Raw genomic sequence first — 21822 nt, 5'->3', positions numbered from 1 at the left:
CTCTTAGCAAGGGCCACGCTGTTTATGAAAAAAGTTATTTAATATTCTCCTGCAACATATTTGCTCTTAAAACATTCTGACAGCAAGAGTGTGGACACTATTAAAATATAGAAACCAACACCAACATCTAAAGATGTCCACGTCGGTACTGATGTTAATGGCCAGTACGAAACAGAAGACGTCGACGTGCTGTTTAGGGAAGATTCAAGGATTATGAAAGACTGGTTCTTTGCCGAGAAAGAAGTAAGTTACTTTTACTCATTCCTTTTTACAATTTTCGCATATAGAATGATCAAAGTGGATAGCCTGAATCATCGACATCATAAGTATAAGCATACATTCACATGGTCGTTTCAAATTGAGCCAAGGGTTTGTTTCAGATTTTACTTAAAGATAATAATTCAACCTCCTGTTTCTAAAAATGATATCTACACCACACTATCATCGAATATTTAAGCCTTCCTCAATTTAACTGTGCAACCATGTCTGGCTCTTACCCCCACCCCCAATAATAATGCGGGCGCCTCAGTGAGGAGCACTTGCGTTACCGATTGAAACAATTTGTACAAACATAAATATTCTTCGTATTATTTTATTGCTGATTGGGTGGATCAAGATAAGCATACATGATTGAGAACCAAATGCAGTAGCTTAATTCATGATTTTATTCCTAAAAGACAGTTGCCCTGTCTGTCAAATATTTTGATTGGTAAATTTAAAATAGAGATTTAATTGGATAAGGATTACAGCTTTTCTTAATGCTTATATACACTAGGACTCGTTTGCCAACCAAATCGTTTTCTCATTTCCGTGCATTCTTTCTGTTCTGCATAGATTAAAAAAAAAGATCAGTTATACTAATTTTTATCTTTTTACAGATTAAACTTCATGAAGGTCACAAAATTTAATCAACACAACAAGCAATCATTTGAAAGAAGTGCAAAACATTGACAGCAACAGGAAGAAGTCAGACAAAACCCCATTGCCATGCTAGAGGAAATTCCGACTCCAGTAAAGGGTATGTATAAGACGCTTCAAATCTTTTGATGTAATACACATGATAACATACGCATTTCAGACTCTAAAATTTGACCCCCAATACATTTTTTTTTATAACATAAAAATTGGAAACCAGATTTTGAATTTCTTTATATATTGCAAATGTACATATTTTGGAAAAATGTATCCTAAAAGTTTTGGAGAAATCTTTCAGAGGACTGTTCCAGAAGCAGAGATGTCAATTTGTTTGAAATTTCTAATGTGTACCCATCATTCCTAACGATTGGTTACCAGAGTATACAATCAAAAGGAAATTGTATTAAATGTGAAGCTGAACTGCTTCGTTGTAGGTTCACATGTTCCATCCCCAAAATGAGCTGTAAGCATAATTATTACTAAAATAAGTAGGCAAAAATCAGAATCTGAGCACAACGAGTATAAATTACATGCCATTATTACAGAAAACTATGAAAAATATTGTATATGCAGTTATAATTTTTGTCACAAATCAGCTGAACTTGTGTGGATTAGTAGTATGGATGAGAATAGACACTAAAGAAATTGATAAATTATTGGTGCATAAGTCATTTCGACTAGTGTACATGCCTACAGTAACTTTCGCGAATCGTCACAAAGTCCATAAATGTTCATTGTTGTATTATCCTCAACCTGCCATGGTTCATCCCATAACGACGGTCCAGTGCAACATGTTTTTAAGTTTAACAAAATATCTTTTCTCTAACTTTTTTCAGTTACATAACATCCATCAATTGCATTGATACATCCCGGGTTATTTTTATTGTTGTTTTTTCTTCTTTTTTTAAAAATGATATCTGGTGCCATTTATTTTCTATTTAAGCTGGACTGCTATGTGTGTAGTATTATAATAGAATGAATCTAGGGCAAATGGTTTCACATTCAAGAACCTGTCTGTTTTCTTGGAACTGTTTAATGTAAAATTCATGCAGAAGTTACCAATACATTAATTTTTATTTGATTTTTTCAAAACTGTTATTAAGTAGCAAACTTTTTTTGATCTTTATATTTCAGTCTGTTTAGTTGTCCATTTCATTCATTTTTTTGTCCTAACATGGTGGTATAAGAAGTGCATGTTACAGTAGCCAAGTTAAACCAGACATTCATATTGTGCTTAATTTTATTTGACCCAGATAATGTCACCAGGATCTGAAAACAAGAGTGTTTTAAGTCATGAGAAAATTGGCACATGAACCATGGACAGTCATGACATTAGGATGGTCAGGCTTGAAATATTAGCATTGATTCTTAAATAGGTCACTTGAGAAAGGATTGTATTATTATACAGACCACGTATGACAAGTAAATTGTAAGCAACCATATGAGCCCCTGTGAACACTTTTTTTTTTAACGGGTACCCAATTGTTCGTTTTATTACCCAGGTTATTATCAATGGGAGAATACCTGGGTACACATTGGCATCTTTATCCAGAAGTAGTCAAATTTGGAATATGCAACGTGACTTGCAGGTATCTCATCAACAGTGCAGTTTATATGTTTGCTACTGAACTATGGTAATTCTATTGGTAGAGCAATTTGGCTCATAGTCCAAAGGATGAATTTTCAGACTGGGTTGGCTGCGTAAGTGTGTCCTTGGGAAAACAGTTGGCTCCTATTTTCACAGTGTGATAAAGTGCCATCTAATCCAAACTACAATTATGTATTTTGCCTTTACCTTGTAAAACAAATCTTCAAAAATCCACCTTACAGAATGTCTCAAATGCTGTGATCAGAAAAAAAATTTCTACCAACTTTTTCATTTCCATTTCAGGTTCCATTTTTCAACAGTTCAAAACTGAGCCTGCTAACTTAAATTCAATGGTCAACAGGAAGTGCATTGATTCAAAGAGAACAATCTCCAAGTGAAAATATTGTTGCAGACTGGCAAATAATGAAATTCAGAAGCAGGAATGTCAATTACACGTTTTGTTTGCTTTGAATTTTCTGGAACAGTGAAGAATGGTCTTCATGTGAAGCAAATTTCCAGCAGTATCTTTCATTATGACCTTAAAGTTTTTAGAATAAATGTGATGTATTAATATAACAGGTACATACATACATACATCCATCCATCCATCCATACATACATACTCTAGTTGTCTTACCTTAATAGAAGATCACTAATCGAACTAAAATTATATGATTATGATTACTTGATTTGAATATTGATCTTACTCTGTTTAATTCTTGTAAAAGATGTATGTATTCAATAAAAACTAAATACTATAATTGTATTTTGTTGTTTTTGCTCATGTTAGCAAGAGGCCGCTCACGTGAGCAAGATGTTGCTCACGTGAGCAGGTCTTCCTCACATGAGCGAGGTGTGGCTCACGTGAGCAACATCTTGCTCACGTGAGCCACACCTCGCTCATGTGAGCGAGGTGTGGCTCACATGAGCAAGGTGTGGCTCATGTGAGCAAGATATTGCTCTTGTTAACAATTCCTGCACAAGTGATTTTCTTATTAGAATCTATTTGCTCACGTGAGTTCTACCTAATTTGCATGTTAAATTGCACATGAGACTAACCTGAGTTAGATCTCACGTGAGAATCTCATGTGCAGAAGGGTAGGCAGTTTTGGTGTGGGTACTTAGAGTACCACGATCAGAGCACACCTCCCCACTGCTCTGTACCCTACACTGGCTATCCATTCGATCCAGAATCAAACACAAAATTTGTTCTCTATGCTACGTTTCACTGTCGGACTCTAGTCCAACATACCTATCCGACCTCACCCATGTGTACACACACAACAGCAAGATACTTACGCTCCTCTTCTGACAATCGTATACTCATTATTCCCACTATGAAAACAAAGCCATATGGAAAGCGTTCTTTTGCCCAGGGCCCAGCAACGTAGAATGAATTGCCCACTGAACTTAGACACAAAGACACAGTGATCGCATTCAAGAGGGCTCTCAAAACTCATTTATTTTGACTGCAAGAACAAACTTAAAGACCTAATAATGTTTCCTACCTTAAATATTCTCAGCATGTTTTTTAATGTTTTCTAATTTCATGGTGTTTGTTTTTGTAATCATATCATTACATATTTGTTATCTTATAGGTGTTGTCTAATGTTGTAAAGCACTTAGAGCTTCTAAAGATTATGCGCTATACAAAGTCCTCATTATTATTATTATTATTATTATTATTATTATTATTTATATAGGATATATTTAATATGATCTTTTCTCAGTGAATAAGCACACTGAGAATTTCGAGAAATTCAAATTCCAATGCTCTCATTTGAATTTACTCTTGAACACTAGTAGTTTAAAGAGATGAACCCCAGATTTATATATAACTATACTGAAATCACAGTTCTAAATTGACTAACTTTGTAAGATTTGGACATTATATTATTTAAAACTGAAATTTACTGGAGTAGTAAGAAATTATATTATTTTACAAAACTCAATATTAGTGGAGCAGAAAAACTCAGTTTATTGTGCAATGATTCTTTTGCAAAACACTGTATACAAGAAAATATTTTAAGCATTTATTAAATATTTTAAATATGGAGATATGCGGTCTGAGCATAGTCTTTAAAGCTAAAAATACAGTATGTGTAAAGTTAATAAAGCTAATAATGCAGTCTGTGTAAAATCTACAAAGTTTATTATGCAGTCTGTGTAAAGTCTATAAGTCTGTAAAGCTAATAGTGCAGTCTGTTTAAAGTCTGTAAAGTTTATAAAGCTAATAATGCAGTCTGTGTAAAATCTACAAAGCTAATAATGCAGCATGTGTAAATTCTACAAAGCTAATAATGCAGCATTTGTAAAGTCTGTAAAGCTAATAATGCAGTATGTAAAGTCTGTAAAGCTAATAATGCAGTCTGTGTAAAGTCTGTAAGCTAATAATGGAGTATGCGTAAAGTGTGTAAAGCTAATAATGCAGTGTGTAAAGTCTGTAAAGCTAATAATGGAGTATGTGTAAAGTCTGTAAAGCTAATAATGCAGTGTGTAAAGTCTGTAAAGCTAATAATGAAGTATGTGTAAAGTCTGTAAAGCTAATAATGCAGTGTCTAAAGTCTGTAAAGCTAATAATGGAGTACGTGTAAGGTATGTACAATTAATAATGCAGCATATGTAAAGTCTATAAAGCTAATAATACAGTCTGTATTTATATGTTATAAGGCAAATAATGAAGTCTGTATTTAGTATATTATTATGCCTCTATTGCAATAAGCTAAGTAACAGTAAAGAGCAAAAGCCAACAAATTTTGTGAAATTCAACAAATAATTTTTTCTCTAAAATACAAGGTGAAAATTTAAAAAGAATTTACAGTATTATGATATAAATCCCTAATAGTCCTAAAGGTTCTATCACAAGTCCAAAAGTATAGTGTCCTGAATGAGTTCCAAGGGTGATCTGAATGAATTCGAATTTTGAATGTGATGATGTGCCAATAGCCTTGATATATATGAATGATATAAGCAAACATGTCCGTGAAAGAATTCACCATAATTAAAAAAATAGTGGTTTAGTCTGGAAAGTATTGCTGAACACACTGTAATTCCAATGAATAATTTAAATAAATAAATCCTCTCAAATTAAAACTGAACACAACTAAAACACTGAGTCTATTTTGGATATTAAGATAGGAATGATCAATTCTGCAGTAAAACTTATACATACCTATGACGCATTAGTCATTTTACGAAACTTACTCTGTCATCTTAATGGCAGTTTCCATCAAATTCGTAAACAAGGTCCGGTCTGTCTGGTTACATTTTAGGAGGAAGGTATACCATGCTTTTTTCGAGAGGGATACCAATGTCCTGAATTCAATCTCGCAAGTAAACATATTTACATACAAATAATAATACTCATAATATATAACCTGCAATCATAAAGAAACTTTAGCCATTTAATCTGTTGTTTACAAAATAGGAAGACATTTGCCAGGTAGGCCCAACTCCTACCCTCAGTTACGGACTAAGGTCAATTACACAACATATAAATTAAATATACATAACGTAATCGTAGACAAAAGCCACCACACAATACATATCAAATATACATAACAACATAAAGCTAATGATTGTGATGTTTCAGATAGAGAGTGAAATGTCATATTACAAAATAAATTATGTTGACAGTCAGTAATTTTATAAACCAACATTCCATTGAACGTACATTTCGGTTGAGGGATGGTGGTGGACTGAGGGAGTCGGGATATGATTACATATGAAAAATTCCAAGGAGTCTGTCAGCGTGGACTGTAATACAGTTAGAAGTGGGTGGGTGGAGAAAATAATGGTTTTTGATGTCCTCACGGAAAGAGGCAAACTACATGGTTGCATGTGAGGTACGATTTGTGTGATGTGACGAAATTATCTGTCGCATTGATTGCATGTGAGGTACGATTTGTGTAATGTGACGAAAGTATATGTCGCATTGACAAATGCCTCAGATACTAATTACAAGTGTGTTTCATCTTCAACCTTGTCAGGACAGACTCTTCTTTCAATATTCAAGTTTTTGTGGTTTCTAGACTTTTACATGAGGGTTTGTAGTTAAATAGAGAGGGGTTTTTGATTAATATGATATGGATAGTGGATAAATAGGGAGTCACATTTATATCTTTCTTAATCTTCCATATATAACACGTTTATTAGATTTCCTTGTTGATGGATTTAATGGAAGAGTGTCCCTCGTACATGTATTCCACCACTTTAATATTTTTATTATATCCTGCAAATTGTAATGCTAGACGAGTATGAGCACATTAAGACATATAAATATATAATATACTAACTAACGAATTTAATGTGGTGGCCATGGAGCTAGAGAGTTTCATGTCTTATTTGAAAGCTTTATATACAAATTTACTGTTATCTATGTTCAATGTTCTATGATGGCATTAGAGCATGGATATAAACATGTTTAGTAACGGGAATGCAAGCTACAGTAATTAATGCATGTGCCCTGTATTAATGCAACTCATGATTTGGTCCCGAACTAATTTTAGCAGTCCTGATTAGAGTGTGATTACATAAAATAGTTTTCCAATTAGTTATATGTCAAATTGCTAATATCAACATACAACATTTTACAAATATACAAACAAATATGTTTAAAACAAATGCAACCATCTGAGGGTCGGTAACCATACACCAGTAACTGTTTGATTTTAACCGAGATCCCATTGATTTACTTTGCAAAGTTAGGCCAGCTGATGTCATATTACCCATTTTAGTGACAGGTTATCCCCTGGTAAGTGTAAGGCTCCACAGTTGTCTGATTGCTTGAAATAGAAGATGAAGTCCGAGATTTACTGAAAGAACAGTTAAATACTATAAGTTAGTTTTAAGTTCATTCCAAATAAGTTTCCAGTCTCTAAATAATTTGTAAAACAGGTACTGGTCATATGAGACCATTTTGGTACATAAATGCAGGACAAAATCATCCGGAAATACAGAACAAAGTCATCAGTAAATGCAGGACAAAGTCATCAGTCAACACAGGACAAAGTTATCAGTAAATGCAGGACAAAATCATCAGTCAGCACAGGACAAAGTTATCAGAAAATGGAGTCATTTTCAATTCTGTTCAGATATAATATGAGGAATTATTTAAGTTATAAATTGTAATTACTAAGTGCTTATTGACATTTTGGACTGCACACTACTTTATCATTATTGTGGAATCATTCAAAGCATTTTGGATTTATATCATTGTAATACATCAAGGCAGTCAAGACTATTGAAATTCATTCGGAGCATCTGTACTTTTGGACTTGCGATACAACATTTATGATCACGGGGGCTTTAATTCACGATAATGTTCCTTATGAATTGTCCCTTTGCATTTTTGTGAAATAAATTATCCGTTGATTTTACTAAGATTTTTGGTTTCGCTTTCTATCTCTTACATAGTTACGAGCCTAGAGTAGTATCAAATGCAGGACAAAGTCATCAGTAGTTTCAGGAAAAAGTCATTAGTAAATGAAAGGCAAAGTCATCAGTAAATGCAGGATTAAGTCATCAGCAAACTGAAGCCAAAGTTTTCAGTACTTTTCAGGACAAAGTTATAAGTAAATGCAGGCAAAGGCATAGTAAGTAAGAGGCGAGTAACTGGAATTCGGTCTAAAGTTGGGGTTGATGATCGAGGACTGAGAAAATATCAAATCGATATTAAAATATGGAATTACCGATTTAATATCAATGAACGAGACAAACAGGACAGAGAGGCCTTTGAATTTAGGGATTTGACTGTGTAGGTAATAATGCTATCCTTATGTGCAACAACCTTTAATATCATCCCATGAGGATAAACGGTATAGAGATCTGTATTTTACAAAATTCTATATTTACTTATTATTTCAAGATGTTGCTATGCCTACAGCTGCATTAAGATTTGGGATTATGTTTTTCCAGTTTTGCTGACCAAACTGTATAGTATTGCAAGCTGTCTATCAAATACCGTTTGCTTTTAATTTTGCGTGTAACAATGCCAACAGCATATCAAATGCAGATTGCATTAATTTGTGTTTACGATGTTTAGAGACTTTTTCTATGATGCCATTCACTAAAGATTCGTTTGTCATTAGAAAGTAAATCATTGAAATCAGCCTAAAGCTTTACAGAAACAAACTCTGCAAGTTTCCTACCTGTTAATCTTGCTTCCCCCATTTTGTCTGTACTCGTTTACGGGTCTACTTAACGAGCCCTGGAACCGTTTGTTCGGTCCATTATTGTTTAATTTATTTTATTTAAAAATACAATTTTAATATAGCGTTAACATACTGGTTTATATTTATACGTCATCTAAAGAGCACACTACACGAATCGCCCAACTCAAGCATTACTAGCTACAACTCGAAAGAATATTTTTTCTCAAGGTTATTATTTTAGCTGAGTACACATATATGGAGAAGAGCACAACTATTATGTTACGTCATAATACCCATTATATCATATTTATGTAGAGCACTGATAATGTATAACAATTGAAGTATCGTTAGTGTATAATGATTTAGTGGAATATGCTATCAAATTTTAGATTAGTTATTATTCCATTTTTCATCAAAATCCGTTCAAATGTTTATGACTTCTTCACTTTTTCTTTTTGAAAAAAATCCCGTATATATGATAATACATTGCACTGCAGAATTACATAGGATACGTATGTTCAGATGTGATTTGTTAATTTATTCGTATCTTATTCTGTTCTTACATATCATTCGTGTACATTGAGTAAATTCTTATTTTTTTAAGGGATGGCAAATGTTCATATCACTTATATTATTAATCCTAAAACTCAATCGTATTTAATGTATGACGTAAATAAAAAAAGTTATCCACAACACTGTCTTATTTTTGTTATTTTATACAGCCATATCTTGCTAGAGTTTATTCTGCAGCTTCAATCGGTTTAAGGCGAATAGAATATGTTTGACGCTGTTATACAAATTTAGAATTCATTGACTTTGCTTCAAATAATATATAAGGAATAGTGTTTTAACCGTCCCTAGAATGAACAAGATAATGAGGATTCTGAGTTAACGTTCTATGACAGTTTTTATATATTATTCTAACTGATTTTGTTTGCTTGTTTTTTTTTTGTTTTTTTTTGTTTTTAAATGACCTTTATAATAGACAATCCATGATCTTGCATGTAGAAGTGCAACCCGTATTACAATGATAAAGCAACGAATAGGACATGTACTCCAAAGACGGAAATATCTTCAATATTTTATTTATTTCATGAATACTGATAATTTCAGAGGATACTCTCTGTTATCAATTATTTTGATGCCCCGCCACGACATTGGGAAGGGCGTGCTGTCTTACATCTATGCATAGATCCAATATTTTCCTTTCCATCCGTCTCTACATCACACCTGATGTTTTGCATTTATGTCAGATTTCAGTTCGCCTATACAAAATACAGGAGAGACATCGGTATCATCGGCGTCGGTGGATGTAAACAGCAGGTTAAAGTCTGCGTTTATGCTTTGATTATAAATCACACAAACGAAAAAATGCATTTAAATTTATTGTTATGTGTGTGCATTTTTCAATACTTTGCCTAATGTTCCTGTCATTCTTCAATTTATGGGAAACGTTTGAGGTTAAAGTTTCCTTTTAATGTTTGCTCTAAGCAGACATCATGATGAAGTTAGCCTTTTAATGTTTGCTCTCTGCGGACGTCAGGATGATGTTTGAGTTGAAGGTTTTGATTGGGATTTGAAGAAAGGAAATGTTCATCTAAATTTCTCTTCTGTGTATATAATATCATGTGCCCGGTATTAAGTGCGATTTTTAAAAGTCAAGTTTACTGACTTTATGTGCTCTTTTGGAGGAGGTTTGCGGTTAAATTTTACATTTCAGTTTTATCATATGTACACAGAAGGTTAAACTTTGTGTTTAAGACTTTTTAGTAGTTTACAGGTGAAAACTTTGCATTTGAATTTCACTTCGATGTTGTAGCTGGTGTTTTGGGGGTTTTGACACCATTTTTCAGCTCAAGATAGACACGACATGGCGGACAGTATAATTGATAGAGGAAGAACCCGGGAAAATCCCGGTAAGAACCACAAATTCACGGGAAGCTACATACATTTTTCTCACAAACCCATACTAGCCATGCCTGAGATTCGAACCCACGCGGACAGAGGTGAGATGGTAGCGATCTGTAAAGGTGAGCGCTTTAGACAACTAGGCACCCTTCCCTCACTTCGTTGTGTTAATAATTTAACAACTAGACACCCTTCCCTCACTTCGTTTTGTTAACAACTTAACAATATGACACCCTTCTCTCACTTCGTTGTGTTAACAACTTAACAACTAGGCATTCTTCCCTCACTTCGTTGTGCTAACAACTTAACAACTAGGCATTCTTCCCTCACTTCGTTGTGTTAACAACTTAACAACTCGGCACCCTTCCCTCACTTCGTTGTGTTAACAACTTAACAACTCGGCACCCTTCCCTCACTTCGTTGTGTTAACAACTTAACAACTAGGCACCCTTCCCTCACTTCGTTGTGTTAAATAGCATAGCCTCAGTTCTATACTTCTTGTACTGATTTCGTTTTGCATTTGATGGAAAAAATAGTTCTAGGTTAAAGTTTATTTTTATGCTTTCAAAAAAACCCAATCTATCCATTTCAATTTCGCAACCGTCTGTTCAATAATATGTGCTAGACATATTTTTAAAATCACTTTTCCTGGGGTTATTTCTTCTCTTTCGAGTAGTGAAGTAGGCCACTTTAGCGTCAGTGGGAATTAGCATTAAAAACCACCCTGGGCCACTTTAGCGTCAATGGGAAATTTAACATTACGAAAACCCCTGGGCCACTTTAGCGTCAATGGGAAATTTAACATTACGAAAACCCCTGGGCCACTTTAACGTCAATGGGAAATTTAACATTACGAAAACCCCTGGGCCACTTTAGCATCAATGGGAAATTAACATGGGAATATATTTTGGGTCTGTTGAGCGACAAGGGAAATTGAACATGGGAAAAAGTCTTGGGCCACTCTAGCCTCAAGGGAAATTGAACATGGGAAAAAGTCTTGGGCAACTCTAGCCTCAAGGGGAATGTAACATATGGAAATTGAACATGGTGGGTCTGTATAGCGTCAAGGGGAATTGAACATGGTGGGACTGTCTAGGGACAATGATGGTAGAGGGTCAAACACAAGCGAGACAGAGACATACATACACTAGTACAAGCGTGAGATTTATATGTAAAGCATTACCAAGACCTGAAATCTTGCTGGGGTGTTCAAAAATTTGCATAATTGTAATGATGCTATAAATAGCTATAATCAAGGAAATGCTCAACGACAAAATGGATGTGACTAAAAGTAACGCTAAAATGACGAAATTGTCCCAGAATTTAAAGGAAAAAAAACCATATCCCCGAAAATTAAGTTACAATGGTTTAGACTAAAATGGATAAATTTAGTAACTACTTACAATATCAACTTGTGTGACGATCGTGGATAAACACCCAGGTATCTATTTATAGCTATAATCAGCTGAAATTCCTATGAAATCTCACTATCTATTTATAGCTACAACTTGTGGGTTATTCCTTTGGAAAACCCCACTATCTTTTTATAGCCTCAGCTTGAGTGACGTTCCTGTTTATGAACTCTAGTACATATGTATAGCTACAACCTGTGGAAAACCCCAAGTCCATATTTATAGTCTCAAACTTTCCAGCGTCAGTGACGTCACTGTACTGGAAACTAGGGGATAAATGGCAACAGTGTTGCAAGTGGCTGACCTGAATACGCGCTACTGTAGGTAGGTAGGTAGAATGTATTTGATAGGGATAAAGGGAGTTTTATAGAACAAACAGAGACCAATACACACACACACACACACACACACACACACACACACACACACACACACACACACACACACACACGTACACCACAGAGGGAAGAAGAAAAAACAAACCCAAATTATACTATTCACACAGGGAAGAGGAAAAAAAGCAACAAATATACTATCCAGACGTTCTTACACTAACACACACACACACACACACACAGATCGAAGAATAAAACCAAAATTAAAATATACTATCCATACAAACGTACGCTAACGCGTACAAACCCCAAATATACTATCCATACAAACGTACGCGAACGCATACAAACCCCAAATATACTATCCACACAACGTCCCTAACGCGTACAAACCCCAAATATACTATCCACACAAACGTACGCGAACGCATACAAACCCCAAATATACTATCCACACAACGTCGCTAACGCATAAAACCCCAAATATGCTATCCACACAACGTTGCTAACGCATACAAACCCAAAATATACTATCCACATGGAAGGGAGGGAAAACAAACCCAAAATATACTATCCACACCGAAGGGAGGGAAAACAAAACCAAATATACTATCCATACAAGAGTACGCGAACGCATACAAACCCCAAATATACTATCAACACAACGTCGCTAACGCGTACAAACCCCAAATATACTATCCACACAACGTCGCTAACGCATAAAAACCCCAAATATACTATCCACACAACGTCGCTAACGCGTACAAACCCCAAATATACTATCCACACTCGGGAGGAAGAAGAAAAAAAAACCCAACCAAATATACGATCTACACAACGTACGCGAACACACACACACACACACACACACACACACACACACACACACACACACACACGCACACCACAGAGAGAAGAAGAAAACCATTATACACTAGCCACACGGAGTGAAGAAATAACCCTTTATATATACTATCAACAGAGAGTGAAGAAAATAACCCATTATATTCCATCAACACAGAGTGAAGAAGAAAAAGATTTTTGAAAACACCTAAGCCCTCACCTGCAATGATCAACTCTGCCAAACACCTACACCCCCCACCCCCAACACTACAAAACCCATTTAATCCGTTATTTTATGGCATCAGTGTGTGATTTAGGAAACATCAAGACACAAAATGATGGATGAATAGACTGACTATTGTTTACCGACTTGCATGCCTAAAGAGCGTGCGTGAAGGAAAACATCCTTCCATTTCAATTCTAACTAAAACATGATCCAGAGGGATAGAGAGAGGTGAAAGAGCACAATTTCATAAAGTGTGAGTAAAAACAAAACACGCCATCCTTATTATACAATGTCAAGACCAAGAGACACTTACGTTTTCTTTCTGGTCTATTCTCTTTTAGAAGGTAGTATGAAATTTCACATCAGGGCCAACGCATCGGCTCACATTGTCAATTTTTCCATTTCCATGTCTTCACTGGCACAAGTTCTTCCTCATCTTCAATTTCTTCTTCTTCTGAATCCCTCTTCTCTTTTTCGTCTTGTTTCTGTTTCTTCTCTTTTCTCTTAGGGCACTCTGAATCCCAGTGTCCTTTCTCCTGACAACGATATTAGGTATCTTGACTTTTGTCTCTCTTTCTTAGACGAAGTAGGTATTCTGGAGACAAATACCCAATTACCTTTGCAGATATAGCAAACTTCATCAGCACTTACACACTTTCGTATGACTCTCATCAAATCAACGACCAAAAGAGTAAGTTTTGTTGCCACTTTCGCCTGTGAATTATGCTTCCGTATGACTTTTAGCATATATTTTACCAGCAGGTCGATCTGTGCTGACTCTTACATCTTCTTGATCGTTTGAGAGTGGAATGAATACTCTGACGCTAAGACACTCTCCCTATATACAGGGACCTGCTGCGTATGAAACCTAGTCAATTGTAATTTTGCAATAATATGAAACGATTCCATTGAGAAAGTAAAAGGCAATGACGTGCCGTGTCGCCTCACACAAGACCTGAAGTGTTAGCTCAAATCCGTGTCAGCGATTTCGAAGACGACATAACTGAGCTTTAATCAATGCTCGCCAATTATGCCACAAAACCACGAGTCCTGATTCACGCCAAAAGAAATTTCGTTCGGTCCATAAAAAATAGTATCACATCTGAGAAACGCAAAAACGAACTTCCAGAAAACTGAGAACGACGGCTTACACCTACAACGTGAAATGTATGGGTTCAAGTAGTGCGTAAAACTTAGTCAAATTAAATTTTTATAGTCAAGACGAAACGATCTCTTTTCGAAGAAGAAAGCAGACACCAAGCGACAATGGCGATCCGTGTCAAACAACACTTTTCAAAATGTGTATTATTAGAGGTTTGTTCTAGCGATCTGAACGGTTAAATTAAATGTTGATGTATTTTGCAATAAGACGGACACAATTTCCATGGGATCGCCCATGGTACCATTGTTTGTGCATTAGCTTAATTTTTTAAAATATTTTTTATATAAATCGCCTTTAGGATAGACCCAGTAAAGCATGGCCATTCTCGTCACTGTGTGAATAGCTACTCAAGTCAATTCGAAGTGAATGCGGTAAGAAAATAAGTATAGCCAATGAAATGGCTTACAACGGGTGATGCATTGTTTTGTTCTAGGACTGTGTGGAATAATCCCTACGCTCTTGCGTTGTTACCATTACAGTGCAGACAGACTGGAATGTGAACTTACAAGCCCTCTTTGTGTATTGTACCATTTCTTCTTACCACATCAAAATACTGAGCGTCACAGTATTGGTTCGCGTTTTCAAGCTGATCATTTTTTTATATCTTACTTAAACATTTTAACATAAACACTCACACTCACATCGGTAGAGTCAGAACAGACGTGTTACAGTATTGAGAGCATGTTATCTTTTTTTTTTTCTTCAAACTAATAAATTTGGGGTTTGTATGAAGTAAAGAACCGAAAGTACAGTGAACCTCAAGGATGATGACCCAATCTGTCTGTCTATTGATGCGTGTATTTACTTAAGAAGAAATATGACCTCTAAAACACAAAGAGATACGGCAAGCATGATTAGAATGAACACAACGATGTTTTCCTTCACGCCCGTGTAATTTAGAGTTTCAATCCTCTTTCAAGACAAACTTGGTCTCCTTTTGTAGGGCTTGAAATAAAAAAAAAAATGAAAAATCTTAAGCACTTTGCTACAGATAATTTCATCAACAGACTAAACAACATAAATACCGTTACAACACCAGAAAGCCTTAAATCTTCTATCAAAAAGAAATGCATCAAAAATTTAAAGATTAACGATAACTAACCAATGAAATCGAATTTAACAAAGGCAATGACATGTGAAGAAATGTCTCTCACTTTGGAAAGGTAGGCGAATGTAATCTGTCATGCACCATCAACTTGAAAAAATTATAAACAGAGAAATCTGAATTCAAAATTCATTTTTTTGTAAAAAAAATTGTTTCGTTTCTTTTTTGGAACAAATCTAAGCACTAATATAGAGTGGAAAAGGGAAAATGCACATAAAAGCTTTGATAGTTCTGAAAAAATGAGGGGATATTCCTAACGTTCATGATCACCTATATATGCTTGGACTTGTCTGTGACTTATCCACAAAACAAGATGTACATATTTCTGGTCAAGCTGCAAGTGTATGCGTGTTTTGGAAAATGGTAAAAATTGGATATACAATTTTCTCGTGACACTTATAAAGTGAAGAGTCTGTGCAAGTGTCAAAAGCCAAAGTCATATAAGTTTTGTATTTTGTACGGCTTGTAAAGATTTCGACTTTAGAAAATGTGAAGTATCACAAGCTATTATCACAAACAGAAGTGGAACATAGGGGCTTGCAAGAAAGAAAATAACCCAGACAGTTGGTGTCATCAAGAGTGCTAGAGACGGTACCCGAACTTGCTTGCTTGCTTACTTGAATTAAAGTGATTTTCGTTCCAATGGAGCATGTATCACTGGTTTAATCACGCACCGCGTGATTTTTAATTACTCCTGGGGGAGGAAAGAGAGCTTCATCCCCCAGGCTTTTATGTACTCACAGACTACTTTTAAGTTTAGCCACTCAGGTGTAGGACTAACTAGTCCTTAACAACCTGACGGAAAGGCTTTAAACATGAGCGGGAATAGTCTCACCACACACTCATTTTTCTTAGTTGGTTTGAAATGCCTCAGGTGTCAACCCAAGCAGTATGTAAAGCCCGCTACGATTGGTCGGTAGCGATGACGTCACATTAGGACACATGGGCGTGTGGCAGGTGGAAATCGTTCCACATTCTGCCACGTGTACGATGTCCGAGCGTGGTAAAGGAGGAAAAAAGGTGCTCAGCAAGCCAGCGATGGATGTTAAGTACTCCCCAAAACGCCAGCCCGTACTTATTTCAAATCAAGTCGTGTCACCAAAAAAGAAGACATGTACGACATCGAAGGCATTCTCGAACGCAGAACCCGCAAAGTGGGCAAACGACGTGTCAAAGAAGTCAAAGTACGTTGGAAAGGATATCCACCCAGTTTTGATTCTTGGATCGACGCTTCGCAAGTCATCGACTATAAAAAGAAATGACCATCATGCCCTTTCACACAGATTCAGCTACTGCGATCACTCCTTCACCCAGTTCTTCTCTGCAAGATTTGCAAAAACAACCCTTGTGGGTGTGGTGTGGAGAACGTGTGCCTAAAACGCAAATCGTCTTTTTCTGCCAAATCTTCGTGGTGTATTGTGTCATCGGGGCAGCCATTGCCAATTTGAGTTTGCAACAAGGAGACAAACAATTGTGGACCATTTTATTAAGCAGTTGCATCGGTTACCTGCTTCCCAATCCCTTCCTGAAATTCTCCTCGAACGGGAAGAACGGGAATCTTGTGTCCAGTGTCAGTCACCACTCTAACAACAACAACAGCAACAACCCATTTTGGGCGGAGACACTCCCTGACTTCCAGTAACCCCTCGGACAGTTACAGAACTCTGGAGTTATGAACAATAACAACCAATTTTACTTAACCTTACCCAGTGACAGTTCTATGGAGGTGTTTCCCAACAACACTTTGTGCTGTTACACGGTCAAGTTACCTCAAACCATCCAATTAGATCATGAAGCCCATTGGGAAGTGACTTTGGTGGAAATCATTCACCCAACACAAATCAAAAACATCACCGAAAAGCAAAACACTTTCCAGGTGGAAATCCTGAATGCCCAATTGGAAGAAGAAATCAATAAAATCGGGTTTTTAGGGGACACAAGACCAGCCAGCAATCCAGCCTTCATTATCTACACCTTGAAAATTCCTTCAGATTATTATTTTAGTGGTGAACATTTGGTGGACACTATTGCGGACAGATTCAACTTAGCCTTTGGCAAAGCACTGAACAGAGCCAAAAAAAGTGTGAAGATTGAGTACCATAAAGTGGTTCATCGTCTCATGATCAAATTTCAAGATACGGACACATTGTCCCTCAGGTTCAATGGTAGTTTGTTTGAAATTTTGGGTGGACATGCAGAAATGGTCGGAAATAATTTGAGCCCCAAGATCAATAGTAATATGGATTTTACAGAGCTTTTGGAAACCCGGTAGAACTGAACCAAGGACTGAATTTGATCTTTGTATATTCCGATGTGGTGGAGTACAACGTGGTGGGACACACCTCCGTACGTTACTGCGTGTCATTCCTTTCAAAGTGGATAGTGTCACGACCAGTGACCAGGAAGGTGGAAACACCTATCACGTACACCGGGAATTCGTATATCCTCATTATTTGCCCGTCAGTAAGTCGTATTTGGACACTGTCAACATTGCTATAAAAGGAGACCTGGGACAAAATATTCCATTCACCAAAGGGAAAGTTACAGTGAAACTCCATTTTCGAAAACGGTTCTCTAACGAATTGTAAGTCAAGACAGCGACGAGGGACATTTCCACCCTATAAAATCCGGCCAGATTCGTGTGGAAATTCAGTTTGCAGAAAATCTAAGCGCAGATAATATGGTGAACGTCATCCTGTATGCTGAATTTGACAATACGATAGAAATCACCAGTTTGAGAGAAGTCATTCTAGACTATTAGAAGTCATGAAAGACTTTTATCAATGTTTATATAGTAGGGATTCTTTGGACATGGAATGTGAAGATCCTGAGGAAGGAAAACCCCAAGACAAAGACGAAGAAGTCATCATAATGAAGTCTAGATGGCCAGAACAAGAAGCCCATTTAGTTTCCTGTTATGCTATAGTCTTGGCAAAAAAATGAAGGAATTGATCAAGAAAGATTCCTATGGATGTCATAACGATCATCCCAGTCAAATTCAACACGATAAATGCCTCATGTTGAGTCAAGAAGAAAAATTGGACGAATATCTGGACGAAGCTTGGAGTCTCATCTCGGAAGAAGACGTGTTGCAACAGTGGTATAAAGGCTTGCGTGAACATTCCTTTCCTCCATTAACCACTCAAGAGATCCATCGCATCGAAGCTCTCTTGGATCAGAGTTGGGAGACGAGGCGAAGAAACGGTTACTTGTCAGACATTTTCAAGCAAAAAGTCAGGATCGAATTGATCACTTATCATTACCTGTGAAGAAGAAAAAAACATGGATACCTGTGAACTTTATTACCTTTTGAACCACAGCTCGTACACGGCTTCTTGGAATCCTGTCGTCTGTGCAAAAGATGAACTCCCTCATCGCAAACCTCAACACCATCTAACTTATGTGATCAACACGGACGACAGTCATCTCCCAGGAACCCACTGGTAGCCGTCTACTTTCCTCAAGAAGGATGTATGGAATATTTCGATTCGTATGGATTGCCTCCTTTGGAAGACGATATCATTGACTTTATGAGAAGAAATGCTCAGAGCACCCGATTCAATAATGTGAAATTACAAGGCACAGATTCCTTTTTGTGTGAACAATATTGTGTGTATTTTCTGCATCATCGCAGCCTGGGCTATTCCTTAGAACATTTATTGACTCATTTTGATCCTCGTTCTTCTTCTAGAAACGATGTGAAAGTAGATCAATGGTTTTGTAACCATTATACTGGTCTTTTGTCTCAAGCTAGGAAGCGTAGTGTCCATCAATGGCCTAATGACTTCCAACAGTGGAAATCACAATTTCATTCACAACGTTGTCAGCCCTGTCCAAAACAATGTGTTAGTTGAGAAAAAATGTTTGTGATTTGAAAAAAAAAGTTTGATGTTATACTGTTTAAATATTGTTAGTGTTAAGTGATTTTGAATAAAAAATATTGTGTTTTGAAGAAAGAAAAAATGCCTTTGTGATTTGTTTTGGCTATGGGTATCCTGATTCATGCTCTTTGACTTCTTACTATCCCTCTCATGACACTCATTGAACGTTCCGACTCGAAAACCGTATATGGATGTTTTCCTTTGCGTCCGCGCTTTGACCATAAAAACGGGGCAGTCTCCAGTCTGCCCATCCATTGTCGAATCATCTTTCTACAAAGATGTGCTCCAGACTACCTAAGTTGAACGAAACCTATGTGAATTTGCATAGGGTCATGACAAGTCTGATATCGCGACCTGAAGAGATAGACAATGTGAGAATGTTGAAAGTCACTGAAGACCTGAAAGAAGAGCTCTTCAAGGAGGAAATCAAGAAGGAGAAAGAAGAATGGACGGAGAAGTACAGACTTTATAAACAGCAGAGAGAGCAGCAACAGCAGCAGCAGCATGAACCTGATAGAGGCTTTGTCGACTGTCGTATCGATACCAAAGAGTTCTTCTTCTCTTTCCGAAGAAGCAGACCTTATCCTGCGAGAAAGCCTATCGTCAAAGGAGGCCGCAATCTTATAACCTAAAAGATCGCCATAGCTTCAAGTTCACAAAAAAAAAAAAAAAAAAAAAAAAAATAAAAACAAAAACCAAACTTTTCACGGCTACCCCATACTCTCGAAAAGAAATAACATTACATTGCCTGTGATATGTTAGTCAGTTAGAAAAAAAACCAGAAGTGAGTCTATAAGCACATGATTTCTTTATCTTGGTTAGAAAGTGTGACTCTAAGCCCTTCGTTTCCGTCGCCTATCAAATTTTTCAAAATAGTGATGGTCAATAAAAAGTGAGTGAGTGTTTCTTTTAGGTCTGTGCGTTTTTTTTTTTGGTGTTGTTTTGGGTTTTCTTAGGTGGTAATATGGATAATGTAAGTTCGGGTACAACGAAATTAAAATAATTAGACCCAGAACTCGGTGTGGAGGGAAGAAATATACGCAACAGCAGCGGGAACAAGAAATGCAGACCAAGACGGTTAGCACTCCACTCACCTCGAGACCACAAATAACATCTAGTCAACAGCCGACTATACCTAACAAACAACCCACCCCAGAAAGAGTGGTGGCAGAACAAAGGGCCAATTATGTTAGACAAACGGTATGGCAAACTCAGACTCAATTATCGGATACACTACGTTCTTCTCTCACTTCGATACTACAGGCAATCCCAGCTGAAATAACAACCACAACAACAATAACAGCGACAGACACCATAGCAGCGGAATTGAAACTATCTATCTCAACTGAAGAATTAGTATCAGAATCAGAAGAGGAAATAGATGCGGTTGAGGAGGAGGAGGGGACGCTGACTCTCGTTGAGAAGTACACCGAAATGGGGCTAGATCAAGCATTGTATGACGTCAACAAAGCAAGACAGTGTATAAGAGCCATACAATACGTTGCCTACAAATCTCTAGACACCTTTAAACCAAGACCTTCTCAATGGGGATTTGGGGTCAGAGTTCTCCCCCCCCCCCCAATTCTACAGACAAGCCTACACTGGATACCCCCTCAGCCAACTTGTAGAAGCCGCTGCTTACATTGTCGCCCATCATGGCTACGCATTTCCTGATATCAAGAATCATGAGACTAGGAGTGCGGGAAAGATCGTGAGGGCGAAAGAGAGACGTGGTACCTTCTAGCAGAAAAAACAGCCCTTTTTAGGGCTCCAAAAGATTGCGTTTTATTAAATAGGGAACCATATTTGGCTTGGTATCCCTCCTTGACTAAACTATTCTCGAAGCAAACTTGACCCATTGGAACACCACAACAAACTTAACTTGTTAAACCTAACAGTGACAAAACTTGTATATGTCGCTTACACATATTAATTTAAATAAGACCAGTATGGTTATTTTTATGTATACTAAGTACTAATATTAGATAGATACGTTAGGAAGTAGGAAATTTAACAGACTCGTTAGATTTGAACTAATTGCACAGGTGGAAAACACATCATTGGTACTTTTTATTGTCCATTAGCAAAAACGGGACTTGATTTGAAATAAGTACAGGCTGGCGTTTTGGGGAGTACTTAACATCCATCGCTGGCTTGCTGAGCACCTTTTTTCCTCCTTTACCACGCTCGGACATCGTACACGTGGCAGAATGTGGAACGATTTCCACCTGCCACACGCCCATGTGTCCTAATGTGACGTCATCGCTACCGACCAATCGTAGCGGGCTTTACATA

The 21822-nt window shown here is 36.8% G+C and overlaps 1 long non-coding RNA gene across 1 annotated transcript; it reads left to right on the top strand.

Moving 5' to 3' along the window:
• The first annotated feature begins 67 nt into the window (after positions 1-67).
• LOC149783373 (uncharacterized) lies at positions 68-3284 on the top strand. Its single transcript, XR_016414014.1, has 3 exons — positions 68-243; positions 879-1018; positions 2807-3284. It is a non-coding gene; the product is annotated as an uncharacterized LOC149783373 (long non-coding RNA).
• The last annotated feature ends 18538 nt before the right edge of the window (positions 3285-21822 follow it).

The sequence above is a fragment of the Sinohyriopsis cumingii genome, chromosome 14 (assembly GCF_028554795.1).
Source record: "Sinohyriopsis cumingii isolate HCF-2022 chromosome 14, ASM2855479v2, whole genome shotgun sequence".
NCBI lineage: Eukaryota > Metazoa > Mollusca > Bivalvia > Unionida > Unionidae > Sinohyriopsis > Sinohyriopsis cumingii.
The sequence above is the reverse complement of the archived record's forward strand: the minus strand, read 5'-3'. Positions and strand labels throughout refer to the sequence as shown.